Source organism: Hibiscus syriacus, unplaced genomic scaffold, assembly GCF_006381635.1.
Source record: "Hibiscus syriacus cultivar Baekdansim isolate YM2019G1 unplaced genomic scaffold, ASM638163v2 tig00000778_pilon, whole genome shotgun sequence".
In the NCBI taxonomy this organism is placed as follows: domain Eukaryota; kingdom Viridiplantae; phylum Streptophyta; class Magnoliopsida; order Malvales; family Malvaceae; genus Hibiscus; species Hibiscus syriacus.
In genome coordinates, this window is record NW_024061825.1 from 1,255,989 (window position 1) to 1,268,513 (window position 12,525).

At 33.1% G+C, this 12,525-nt stretch overlaps 1 pseudogene; it reads left to right on the forward strand.

Moving 5' to 3' along the window:
* The first annotated feature begins 1,575 nt into the window (after window positions 1-1,575).
* On the forward strand, window positions 1,576-12,025 carry LOC120114450 (annotated as a pseudogene).
* The last annotated feature ends 500 nt before the right edge of the window (window positions 12,026-12,525 follow it).

Here is a 12,525-nt window from a genome sequence, read left to right on the forward strand (position 1 = left end):
TAGATCTTCGAATTGAATTTGGATACACGATTTGTGTACGTGAGTAGTTTTTCACTCCACTCCATTCTAATTTGCAGCAGGTTATCGATGGTATTTTAGTAGCATTATCCCCTTTTTTGTTTTGTTTGTCAATACAATTAGATCTGTTCGTATTTATCTTTTATTCGAATTTTGGTTAGATTTTTAACTTCTTCTTGTATGGTCATTGTGTAATCTTAAGTGGTTAGCTTTTGTGTTAATAGTTATAGAAAAATGTCATTGTTATATGATTAGTTTGCATTTATGATTATAAATATTCATTATAAATTTAGATATTTCACCTTCCTAATAAAAATATTCGTTTCTATTAAAAAAATTAGCAAAATATTAAATGTTTTAAGGTAAAAACTTTATTTTGACAAAAAGTTAAATGTTTAAAAGTAAAAGGTTTAATATAAAAAAGTTATCAAATTATATCATTTTCTCTATTTGGGTGCTTTTTTTGTTAATCTATATGTCTAAAGTTTCTAATATTATACTTTTAAATGTATAGTCTGTCACGATTGTTAAGTTCTTCCATTAAATGACACATAGTGCCTTTGTAAAAAAATATTTTATTTAAATAATACTTAAAATATTATTTTAAAAAACTTTTTTTCTTCATGAAATTATAAAAAAATCCAAAAATTTCTAAAATCTTAATTTCAGTCTCTTTTCCATCATCGACCGTCATCAATGTCATCAATCAATTGAACACCCAATATCCGAAATCCCGTACTCAAACATCTAATTATAGTGAAAATCCATATGTTGCAAGGTATTCAATTAGTTGTAAAATAATGGATTTTTGTCGTGGTTGGTCGGTCGGTCATATGTCATTGGGTGTTCGGTCGATAAAAAACGTTGGTGGTAGTTGCGGTGGCAAAATATTGAAATTAAGATTTTCAAAGATTTTAAACAAAACATATGTTTTAAATATGAAGGATTAAATTTATTGAATTATTTTAAATTAGAATCAAATCGATAGAATAAATAAGTTTTAAGGATTAAATTTATTAGGCTTAAGGGTGACATTTTCCTATGTAATAGACTCAATTTATCATTTTTGCCCTTATTATATTTTCGCATCAATTTAACCCTTAAAGTTGCTCAATTGCATTATTATATATCTTACCCCTAAATTATAAACTATAAGTTGATTTTAAGGTTTATGGTTTAAATGTTATATGGTTATTCTTTAGGGTTTAGAATTTATGATTTCAAGATTAAGTTAGGGTGGGGTATAGAATGATGCAATCGAACAACTTTAAGGATTAAATTGATGTGAAAATATGATAGGGACAAAAGTGATAAATTGGGTCTACAGGGGTAAAAGTTACCATTTTTCCAAATTATTATTATACCAGATCATATTAGACGTTTGTTTCAATTTATTGGCATAATGACATGTTTGTAAAAGGGATTTAATTGAGTAACTAGATCATAATTTAGAAAAAGGTGACCCATTTGCAACCCAAATAGTAATTAACTGACCTGAAATGTATTTTACCCTAACATTTTTAACCCTCAAACTTTTTAGAAGGAAATGACGAAATCTTAAAATAAGAAAGAGGTCAGTGTCCTCTCTCTTTTTGCTCTCCATTCTCTCTTTGGCTGCTTTTCTTTGTATCTATTTCGTTCTCTCACTACAGCTGCCATAGCCTCTATTTGAACCGAAAGGATCATTTCTATCAATTTCTATTACATTATCAGGTTCAACTTTCCCATTCGATCTTCACGATGACGCCTGAGCCATTTCCGTTTCTCTTCAATATGTTGAGGGTTTTCTCTTAGGGTTTGTTTTGACAGGGGTTTTGGGGGTTTTCAATATGCTGATCTCTGTTTTTTTATTCAAGGGATTAATTTGGTCTTATTTAGATAGTTTTATCAATTTGGGTCGTATGGGTTGATTCATAAGATTCTGTTTGGTGCATTTTTGAGCTAAGATTATTGATTTTATTTAGACTTGTCATATGGGTTTTAGTGATTTTGTTTTTTTAATTTTTCCGATTGTGGTTGTCGATTTTGGATAATTAAATTCGTTTTTTTATGTTGTTGAAATTTTGATAACTTTGGTATCGGTAGAATATGAACCTAAAAATCGTGTTTGTATCAGTTGGTTTTCCGGTAATCTTGTTAGTTTTATTCGTAAACGGACGTGGAAGTTTTGATATAATTGTAGTTTTACTTTTGTATTTTAGGATGCTTAGGTTAGAAAATTGGATGGTGGGTTTTGGCCTATTAGGAAATGGTGTTTCTAATGATTTTATATTTCTGAGGTACAAGACTTACTAATTTCGAGTGCTTGTGACTGTAGCGAGTGGTGTATCAAGGAGTGTGAGAAGGATTTTTAAAGGACCAAAATGGCTGGGGTTTCAAGTGAGGAGTCCGGAGTGGGAAGGTCTGCGGAGGGGACTTCGAGATCAGGGGAAATGTTGGTAGAGTGGCGATCTTCTGAGCAGGTTGAAAATGGAACACCTTCGACATCACCCCCTTACTGGGACTCTGATGACGATGATGGCAGTGGTATGCTTTTAGAACCCTTTCATTTTATGTTGATTGCTCTTTATTATTTTGAACATGTTTTTGTATGCTATATTTTATCATTGGCCGTTATAAAGTTTATTGACGTGTCTTAGATTGAAACTTCTATGTATAGTTCCAGTAATTTAAAATCTTGGATGGACATGGTTAAAAAATTGCCTTGCATTCAATTTTGGATAGTCATTTGCACGCCTTTTGCCTGTAATTTTAGCATGGATGGTTTTGTCTTGTTTATTTCCGTTTTCATGTGAGGTTATGTTTTTCAAGATCTAAATTGTTGATTGACGATTGGTTATAGACCATTAGGTACCGAAGCCTGGTTCTCATGACACATAACCTCTTAAACGACAAATTAAGAAGATATTTCTGTAACCGTTGCTCTCTTCTTTTCCTCCTAACTTTTATCTCCGGTAGCCTTAGGTATTCAAGTTGACAAGATAGTATGGAGGGATTTTGAATTTTTGCTCCCAGACTTGTAAAATTGAAGGACTAACAATATCTATTCTAGAAATTGGATACTAGGGCTAATAAATCATTTACTTAGATTTTTTTTTCTTTATTTTTTCCTTTTCTCTTTTAAATGTCTTCTGGAGCTCTAGGAGGCGTTATTGACTAGAAACTGTTTCTCCCGGTGCATAATATTTAGAGAAGTATTTTGCTTGTTCAGGACTTTTTGATTGTACTAAAACCTCAAACTAAATTGAGCAGGGAACATTTAAAGAAGTATTTTTAACCAGTGCTTTTTGTATTGCCATTTTAAGTAAGAACCATTTGGAATATATTATTGTTTTCTTCTTTTCTTTTTATGATCAAAATTTCTAAAGCTGAGTTCATTTCTTTTATAGGGTTGAAACCTCCTGACTTATATGGAAGTATACGTGGAAGATAGAGAAATTTTCACAGATTAACAAAAGAGAACTTCGCAGTAATGTTTTTGAAGTTGGTGGCTACAAGTGGTATGGAATTTCAAATAACTTTGATTGTTATGCTTCTACTTTGTTTCTCTATTTCATAATTGTTATTCTGGAATTCCTAGTCTTTCCCATCATAGTGGAATTTAATGGGGATTATATGTTGTACACACAAACATATAAATCTTGTTAGCTTAATATTTTCATAAAAAACATCTTTTTATCAAGGTATATTGTCTAGTTTTGTTTTGAGCCATTTGCCATGGTTTACAGGTACATTTTAATTTATCCACAAGGCTGTGACGTTTGCAATCATCTCTCTCTGTTTCTCTGTGTTGCTAATCATGACAAACTGCTTCCAGGTTTAATATTAGCCATAAACTACACATTAGATTTATTGTCATTACTCTTCTCTTAAGTTGTTGTATGTAATAGGGTTCCTTGCTTCTATTCTGAGACAGGTTGGAGTCATTTTGCACAATTTACAATAGCCGTTGTGAATAAAGATCCAAAGAAATCAAAATATTCGGGTTGGTTGGCCCAAATTTAGTTTAATAGTGCTAATAGAAATCGTGAGCTATGAGTAACTTGCAATCGGTTTGCAGATACTTTACATCGATTCTGGAAGAAGGAGCATGATTGGGGCTGGAAAAAGTTTATGGAGCTATCAAAAGTTTATGATGGATTCATAGAATCTGACACACTTATAATAAAAGCTCAAGTTCAAGTCATCAAGTAATCAGTAATTTATTATTATGTTGCTTCGACTCCATTTTTCTTGTCATACCCATGTCTGGATTCAGTATTTGACACATTCATACAATGATATGGGGATATGAGTGTGACTCTACAAGGGCCTTCCAAATGCATGCAAAACATGGAAAAATTAAACATACCCAAATTAGACACATACCTATATCTGACACTCATACCCAAGTTTGAGTAGCAATGTAGCATTGATTTATGATAAGCAAACTTCCGCCTATAGTTCTTCATACAATGCTTTCATGATTTTTCCTTTCTTACTGTTATTAGGTAACCTTTATGATTTATAGCTAAGCAAATCCTTCCAATTATCTTTGGCCCTTTATATAAGTAGTAGCAGCGCATATATAAACTTTAGATTCAGGGATGGCACCAGGGGGTTGGCAGCGGTCTTGGGCCTCTTGCCCCCCCCACCCACAAATGATGAAATTACTCTGTAGTACCTTTAAGTTTGTAACATTTTAAATGAGTACAATGTTAAAATTTTATTTTGCACCCCTCAAAAATGATAGTTTTGTGATTTAGTCTCTTTAAAAATTGATTTTTTTTTTAAATTAATACAATATTAAATTTACATTTTCGCTTCCTAAAAAGTTTTAACTTCCACCCCCCCCCAAAAAAAAATCTTTCATGGCTTCGTCCCTGTTTAACTTATCAACCCAAGTAATCCCAGTTTTAGCAAATTTAAGATTCAGGGTGAAACTGTACAGTGATAATTGTTTCAGTCTGCCTTTTTATTATATCTTTTATGATGGAGTTGGTTTGGTAATGAGGTTATTATAGTCAAAGAGGGTTCCTTATTTTGGAGTTATGGCCTTGGGATGTTGCAACCAAGTTGATGTGTTGTGTTACTTTTTATACCTGGTTTAATTGTTTCTCCTTCATGATCAAATTTAATGCTTTGATTTGTCTTTGTAGGGAGAAAGCAGACCGTCCTTTCCGTTGCCTTGATTGTCAATATCGGAGAGAACTTGTCAGAGTATATTTGACTAATGTAGAGCAAATCTGTCGTCGTTTTTTGGATGAGAAACGACAAATGCTAGGGAAGTTGATAGAGGACAAAGCTAGGTGGTCAAGGTAAATGCTTTTCACTTTGTACTTTTAATGGCATATTACTCATGTATAACACTGAGTACAGGTTTTGACTGTTTTTTTAGAACATATGCTTGAATGCTTTCCAATTATGGGATTTTCTAATGAATTGGTTACTTCCTATTACCATTGCCTAAATTTCTGTTTAAATTTACATTTTCTTCAAGCCTCAAATTCCATCTTGCCTTTACGTATCAAAGGTGGTTTCATTTTAACTTGGGGTCTGTTTGTTTGGCTGTAATTGGTTTTCTGGAAATTGAATTATGGAAAATGAATTACATTTTCTGGAAAATATTTTCCGGAAAATGTTTTCCAGGAAAATGAATTACATTTTCTGGAAAAAGTTTTACGATATTTGGAATATGTTGTTTAAACCTTTTTTTCCACTAGTTGATGAGTTTTTAAAAAATTATTTATTACAAATATTAAATACAATAAATAATATTATTATCATAAAACTTAATATAATTATTTTTAAAATATTAAAATAATTTATTTATTATTAAATATTATTTTTATAATTTTATTAATAAAAATATTAATATTGGTATATTTTATTGAAATAAAATATTTTAAATTATGTTAATTATTTATTAAAGTAATAGTGTTATATTATATTTTAAAAATATTAATTAGTATATTTTAAATATCTTTATTAAAATATTATTAGATTATTATATTAATATTAAATATAAAAATAATATTATTCATTATTAATAATTTAATAATATTATTTATATGAAATTAATAAATAATATAAATTTTATTAATAATTTATTATATATTATTAAAATAAAAATAATATCTTATATTATTATAATATAATTGATTATTTTATTATAATATTAAAAATAATATTATATTAGAAATATTAATAAATATATTTTAAATATTTTAATAATTAATATTTTGATTAAAATGATATTAAAATATTTTATTAATATTAAATTCATAAAATAAAATTATTTTGAGTATTTATTCTTTGAAGTGAAAAGTTCGGAAAATGACTTACGGAAAATCAGACCGTAAGTCATTTTTCAGAAAACACAGAGGAAATTCTGTAGACCAGAAAATGTTTTACGTTGACCAACCTGTTTTCCTCCAACCAAACACTGGAAAACATTTTCCGGAAAATGAATTACGTGAAACAAACACGGGATTTCGGGGAAAACCAATTCCGTAATTGGTTTTCTCCCAAACAAACAGACCCTTAGTGATTTTTCTTTTTTAAGGGCATATATTTGGTGATTATGTTTCTCATTGGGTTATCACCTGATATCTTTTTGTCGCCTTTTTTCTGCAACTATTTGTTTGCAATTATTGCAGCTTCTGTGCTTTCTGGTTGGGGATTGACCAAAATGCCCGGCACCGAATGTCCAGAGAGAAAACTGATGTTATTTTGAAAGTAGTTGTGAAGCACTTTTTTATAGAGAAAGAAGTAACATCTACATTGGTAATGGATTCACTTTATAGTGGGTTGAAGGCTCTAGAAGGCCAGAGCAAGAACAAGAAAGCAAAGTCAAAATTATTGGGTGCTGAAGAAATTCCTGCTCCAATTGCTTATGTGGAAAAAGATATGTTTTTGTTAGTGGATGATGTGCTACTACTCTTAGAAAGGGCTGCTTTGGAGCCCCTACCTCCAAAAGATGAGAAAGGTCCTCAGAACCGGACAAAGGTAAGTTTCTGTATTGATGGTAGGTTATAATAAGAACATTACATAGTTAAAATTTTGAACTTCTTTTAGATTGGTGAAAACATATTCAGTAGAATTTTTTTACTTCTATTTCACATGCAAGATTTCTTTCTTGCTGTTGATGAGAATTGATGCTTTTGCATCCCTAGAAGCTAACACTGTTCACGTGTATCTATGGGAAAGATGCTTCAAGCCCCTGACTGGCATATTTATTTTTGTTTTCCGTTTTGTTTTGTTTACAGTAACAATAAACAGAGTATTTCCCTGTACATTAATTTGTTTTTGGTTTTTGAGTATGAGATTTGCGTTTCAGCTTTTCCTTTTTCACCTAGTGTTTTCATTTTATTTAGGATGGAAATTCTGGAGAGGATCTCAACAAGGATTCAATTGAGCATGATGAAAGGCGTCTTACTGAGTTAGGTCGCAGGACAGTGGAAATATTTGTTCTCGCTCATATTTTTAGGTACCATATATTTTTTATTTTGCATTCAACAAATACTGGCATGTTATTTATAACTAGGATTAACTCATATATATATGATGACGATGATTCATGCATAAGGATTTAACCTTTTCTTGTTATTCATAATAAAATAATGGACTTGTGGGAGTGTTAAGTATTGGCTCTCTGATAAGGTGCTCCATTTGCTTTATGAAAATCATCAGAGAAAAGGATAAAAGTTGTTTACTTGCATGAAATTTTTTGATTGTACCTCAACATTTTTTGTGGAATGATGGCTTTCAAAGAAGCAAATGGAGTAAATATTTGATAACAGTTACAGTTTAACTTCAATGGATCTTTTTCACTTCTATTTTTCTCGTGAACACTTTTTCTGTGAAATGCAAATATTAAATGTTTTTTAATATATATATATATGTGTGTGTGTGTGTGTGTGTGTTTGTCTGTGTTAATATGTAAACTGACCATTGAGGTATACTGCTTTTCATGATTTGATACCTAAAAAATTTCGATTAGGTACTTGAATTTGTGTTCCGTCAACAAAGTTACTCAGGTGGCTATTGTTGTTGCATAAATGCTTATATGGGATGATCAACCAATAGTAAGTTGTCAAAGTTAATGCCATATTAGCAATTTATTTTTAATTTTTAAAATAAAATAAAATAAAATATATATAAATTTAAATTTTAATAGAAAATAAAGAAATCTGGAAAAAAGGGAGAGAGGAGAAAGGATTAGCCAAACGTTTGGATATGACATATGTGTTGGCAAGATCAGCGGCAGGTCAGGAAAGAAACAATGGAAATCCGGAAAAGTTGAAAAGAGGAAGACTGAGAGAAGGGTGGCATGAGGAGGGGAAGAAGGGCAAGTCATCCGCTGGCCTGCCTGGTGCTGTTGGTCCCCACTCCATTTCTTTTGGAAAAAATGTTCAAAACAGATTGCTTACTATTTTAAGGTTTTCTAATTTCTCGTATTAATGTGTAAAAGTTTCCATGTGTCATGTTGTTATTGTAGAACAATGACATGCTATTAAACTTCTGAGTTCTGAGCACTAGACTAATGTGGTTGATGAAGTACAGTTTGGATGTGTAATTTTACATTTTTTTCTCTATAGGTAGCAAATCATGAAATGGGGTATAGTCTTGTCAATTTATATATTAACCCATAACAGAAATCAACTTGTGATAGCACGACCTATTGTTCCCAGTAAATTTAGTTTGAGCAGTTCTGAAGTTGCGCTTAGAATTTTCTTAATGCTGACGAAAATGCATCATGGATCCAGTTTTATTTTATTGCTATTGCATTAAGATTTAGTTTAGTATGCAGTTTCTCTTATGAAATCAATGCTATAACTTGGTCACGAGGACTTAGATTTTGCTTTCTTTTACACAAGGCATCCCTATATGGCTATATCTGCATGATGTGTCCGGTTACCATGAAAATTCTCTCCAGGATGGTGACTGCACTAGTACAAAAGTAGTTTTTCTTTTGATGCGAGAGGGAGATATACTATATCTTATAAAAGTATCAGCTATCTCTCTAGAAACGGGACATTTTCTTATTTTCTGATGTTTTATGTGCACGAATTTAGGTGATGGTGCAGTTGGTCATGAGTTTATGAACCATTTTTATTGCGAGTTGAATGGAAAGATTGTATTCTTAATTTCCACGTTTCAAACTTCTGTTCTGCAATCTCCAAGAAGTATTAGTGGATGATACTGATCCTTCTTTCTACCCCTATATGCTCTATTTTTGGCTTATTATATACAGCAACAAGATAGAAGTTGCCTATCAGGAGGCTATTGCTTTGAAAAGGCAAGAAGAACTCATCCGTGAAGAAGCTGCATGGCTGGCTGAAAGTGAGCAGAAGGCCAAACAAGGAGCATCTGAGAAGGAGAAAAAGTCGAAGAAAAAACAGGTATAATCCTTTTTGTTTTCATATTTATTTTATTTTTGGGGGACATGTTAAAGCAGACATCACGATAAATACACTATCCTTTGACCACTTGAGCCAAAAAAATTTATAAAATATGGTCGACATATTTCAGACTTATTTTATTGTGTTTTAATTTTTTTTTCTAGTGATTATCAGAATGATCCTCTATTTTACTTTTGGAAGCAATTTCAAGCGTGTGTATAAGTTTTCCCTTTTGTTAGGGTGGAGAAAAAATTGTGAAGCTATTTTTTTATTCTGAATGCATCACAATTTCTGATGCTTACATTCTGCAGGCTAAGCAAAAGCGTAATAATCGAAAGAGCAAAGATAAGGGAAAGGAGAAGGCTTTTGTGGTAGCACAGGAAAAGCACCTAGAAGGCCAACCTGATGATGAAAAGGAAGCCTCTATGATGGTGGAGCAGCCAGTGCCCGAAAAGGCTGATGTTCTGGGTGATATTTCTGATGTTTCCGACTCGGTTGATGGTGCCACTGAAGTTATTCAGCCTGACTCAGAAGACAAAGATTATAGTCTTGTTAATTTTGAGACAGATACATCAGAAATTCATCAACCGACAGAATCCAGTGGCATAAGTGGACTATCATGTGTACAAAATGAAGTAACTGATAAAAAGAGCTCATCTATGATGGATGATAGTTCATCAACTCATTTAACAGACTCGGTACCATCAGTGGTAATGAATGGGCCCTCTAAAGGGAACTCATTTTCAAGCAACCAAAATAAAAAATCACCTAGCAGGTAAAGTGTTGCTCAGGTTTCTTTCCATGCTTAAAATGATTAGATAAGGTGTTTATCTCATCTGGCTCTAAATTTGTAGAGGAAAGAGCCAGCGAAGTAAAACATCAAGCGGCGGCAATAATCACATTACAGAATCTGGTAATCAGTCTTCTTGCCCTGCATTGGATGCTGAGGACCAAAACGAATTTATTGAAAGTTGTAAGGTTGGTGAATCTGAGTCTGAGGCTGCTGTTCCTTCATTGTCTGATCAGACGAAGTTGGTTGAGCAGGCTACTGTTAAGAAGGTGGTACATTCATATATTTATGTTCTCATTAAGCTGTTAACATTTTTGTTTACAATTGTACTACTTTTCCAGTTTTACGAATGATCGACATTTTTCTTGTCAATGTAATAGGAAGAAGTTTTGCCACAAAAGAAACCAAGCATCCCAGATGCAGTTGATATAGAGAGACCTAAAGAGAAGATGGTTGCTAAATTATCCTCTCCAAGAAGCCCTCCCAGAAATCTGCTCCCTTCTGCTCAGTTCAGGTCCGAATACAGGAGTACCAGCAGTGTAGGTTCTATTCCAGTTAGGACGATTGATCAACCGGCATCTTTGACTACATTCCAAATGAATGGTACAGTAAAATCTGAGACTCAGAAGGCTGCAACATCTAGACCAACTGAAAAGCCTATAACCCCACAAGAGTCTGTGATGTCAAGGCCATTGAGTGCTCTAGTTCCTGGTCCAAGGCCAGCTGTTCCTGTTGTTTCTATGGTTCAAACAACGCCTTTTCTAGCTCGTTCAGCGAGTGCAGATAGCACTTTAGGTCCCTACTCTTCTGAGCCATCTGCGGCTACTAGTTATGTTACTCAATCTTACAGAAATGCCATGATGGGTAATCATGTTGCTTCTAGTTCATCTGGTTTTACACATCCTATCTCCCCTAGATCAGGAATCAACACATTGCCAGTATACTCGCAATCACCTGCCTTGGTACCTGGACCAGCGTATATATCTCATAGCTCTGATAGGATGCAGCCAAATTCTGTCCAATCAGGCTTTTCTTTTGGCATGGTTGATCGGGATATCCTGCGAATGCACCCCAGTGGATGGACAATTCTCAGAGAAATGGCGTAGAAGTATGCACCCTGTTCCTTCCTTGATTAGTGAGATCCAAAATATTAACTTGTATAAGTCCATGTATAATGGATCCCGGGAAAACTTCTCAGATGAGTTTCCGGTTGGTACACCTGGACGTCTGACCCAAGGTGTCTCAGCAGACGAGTTTCCTCATCTTGATATCATAAACGAATTACTTGATGACGAGCACGATGTTGGGAGCACAGGTAGGGCAGGAACAGGGTTCCATGCCCTTGACAATGGGTCACACTTATTAGCCCGCCATTTTCTTTTCCATCCAATTTGGGCATGTCGGGTGAAATGGGATCCTCATGTGGCTCATGCAGGCTTGAGCGAACACAGAGTTACCATGAAGATGGGTTCCAACGAAGTTTCAGTGGCTCATCTAGCAACCATTTCGATACACCGAGGGAATATACTCCACAATCGAATCACCAACCTTATGCCAATGGACAACATGATGGATCAGTCCAAACTCAATGGCCGATGACTTCTTCCAATCTATCATTACTTCAGATGAGGAATGCAGAAGGTGATGGTTACCCCTACTATTCAAATCCATCATGTGGTGTCAATGGGTATACGACGGGATTCCGACCTTCAAACGGACACTAAAAAAGGTAAGCGATACAGAGTTCAACTGTGAATTCGATCGTTTCCTGTTCGATGTAATAATGTGTTAGTTGGGTCTTAGATTTGGAGTGAGCTTGTAGGCTTTTCAGAAGGAAAAAAAACATATTGCAAGTGTTATTGCTCTCTTTGCATCAAGCATTTCTAGTTTTATTAGAAATGAAGCTTTGGCTTAGATTTTTCTTATAAAAATTTGTTTATTATAAGGTATGCATGCATTTTGCACGTTTTGAAAGGATATATATATATATATATATTTATTTTCTATTGAATTTTCTCTGCTGGTGTTTGATTCTGGGTGGGAAAAAGATACTGCGAGCTAATTTGAAGGTTGACTGATAAATGTAATAAACTATTTTATTGAAATTCGATTGAACAATTTGAAAATAGTAAAAAAAAGGTCAGGCCTTTTTGTTTTTGAAACAAAAATTATTTTTAAAAGTATTCTTCATTTTTTTAAAATTAAATCATTTTTTGGGCATATTTTCATGCTTAATTTTTATTATAATAACATTATGGGAAGCAAAATCCTTGATATCAAGTCATAGCAGCCTCCTTTCCTATACATTTCTCAAGACCCCATTGGAGCTTTATT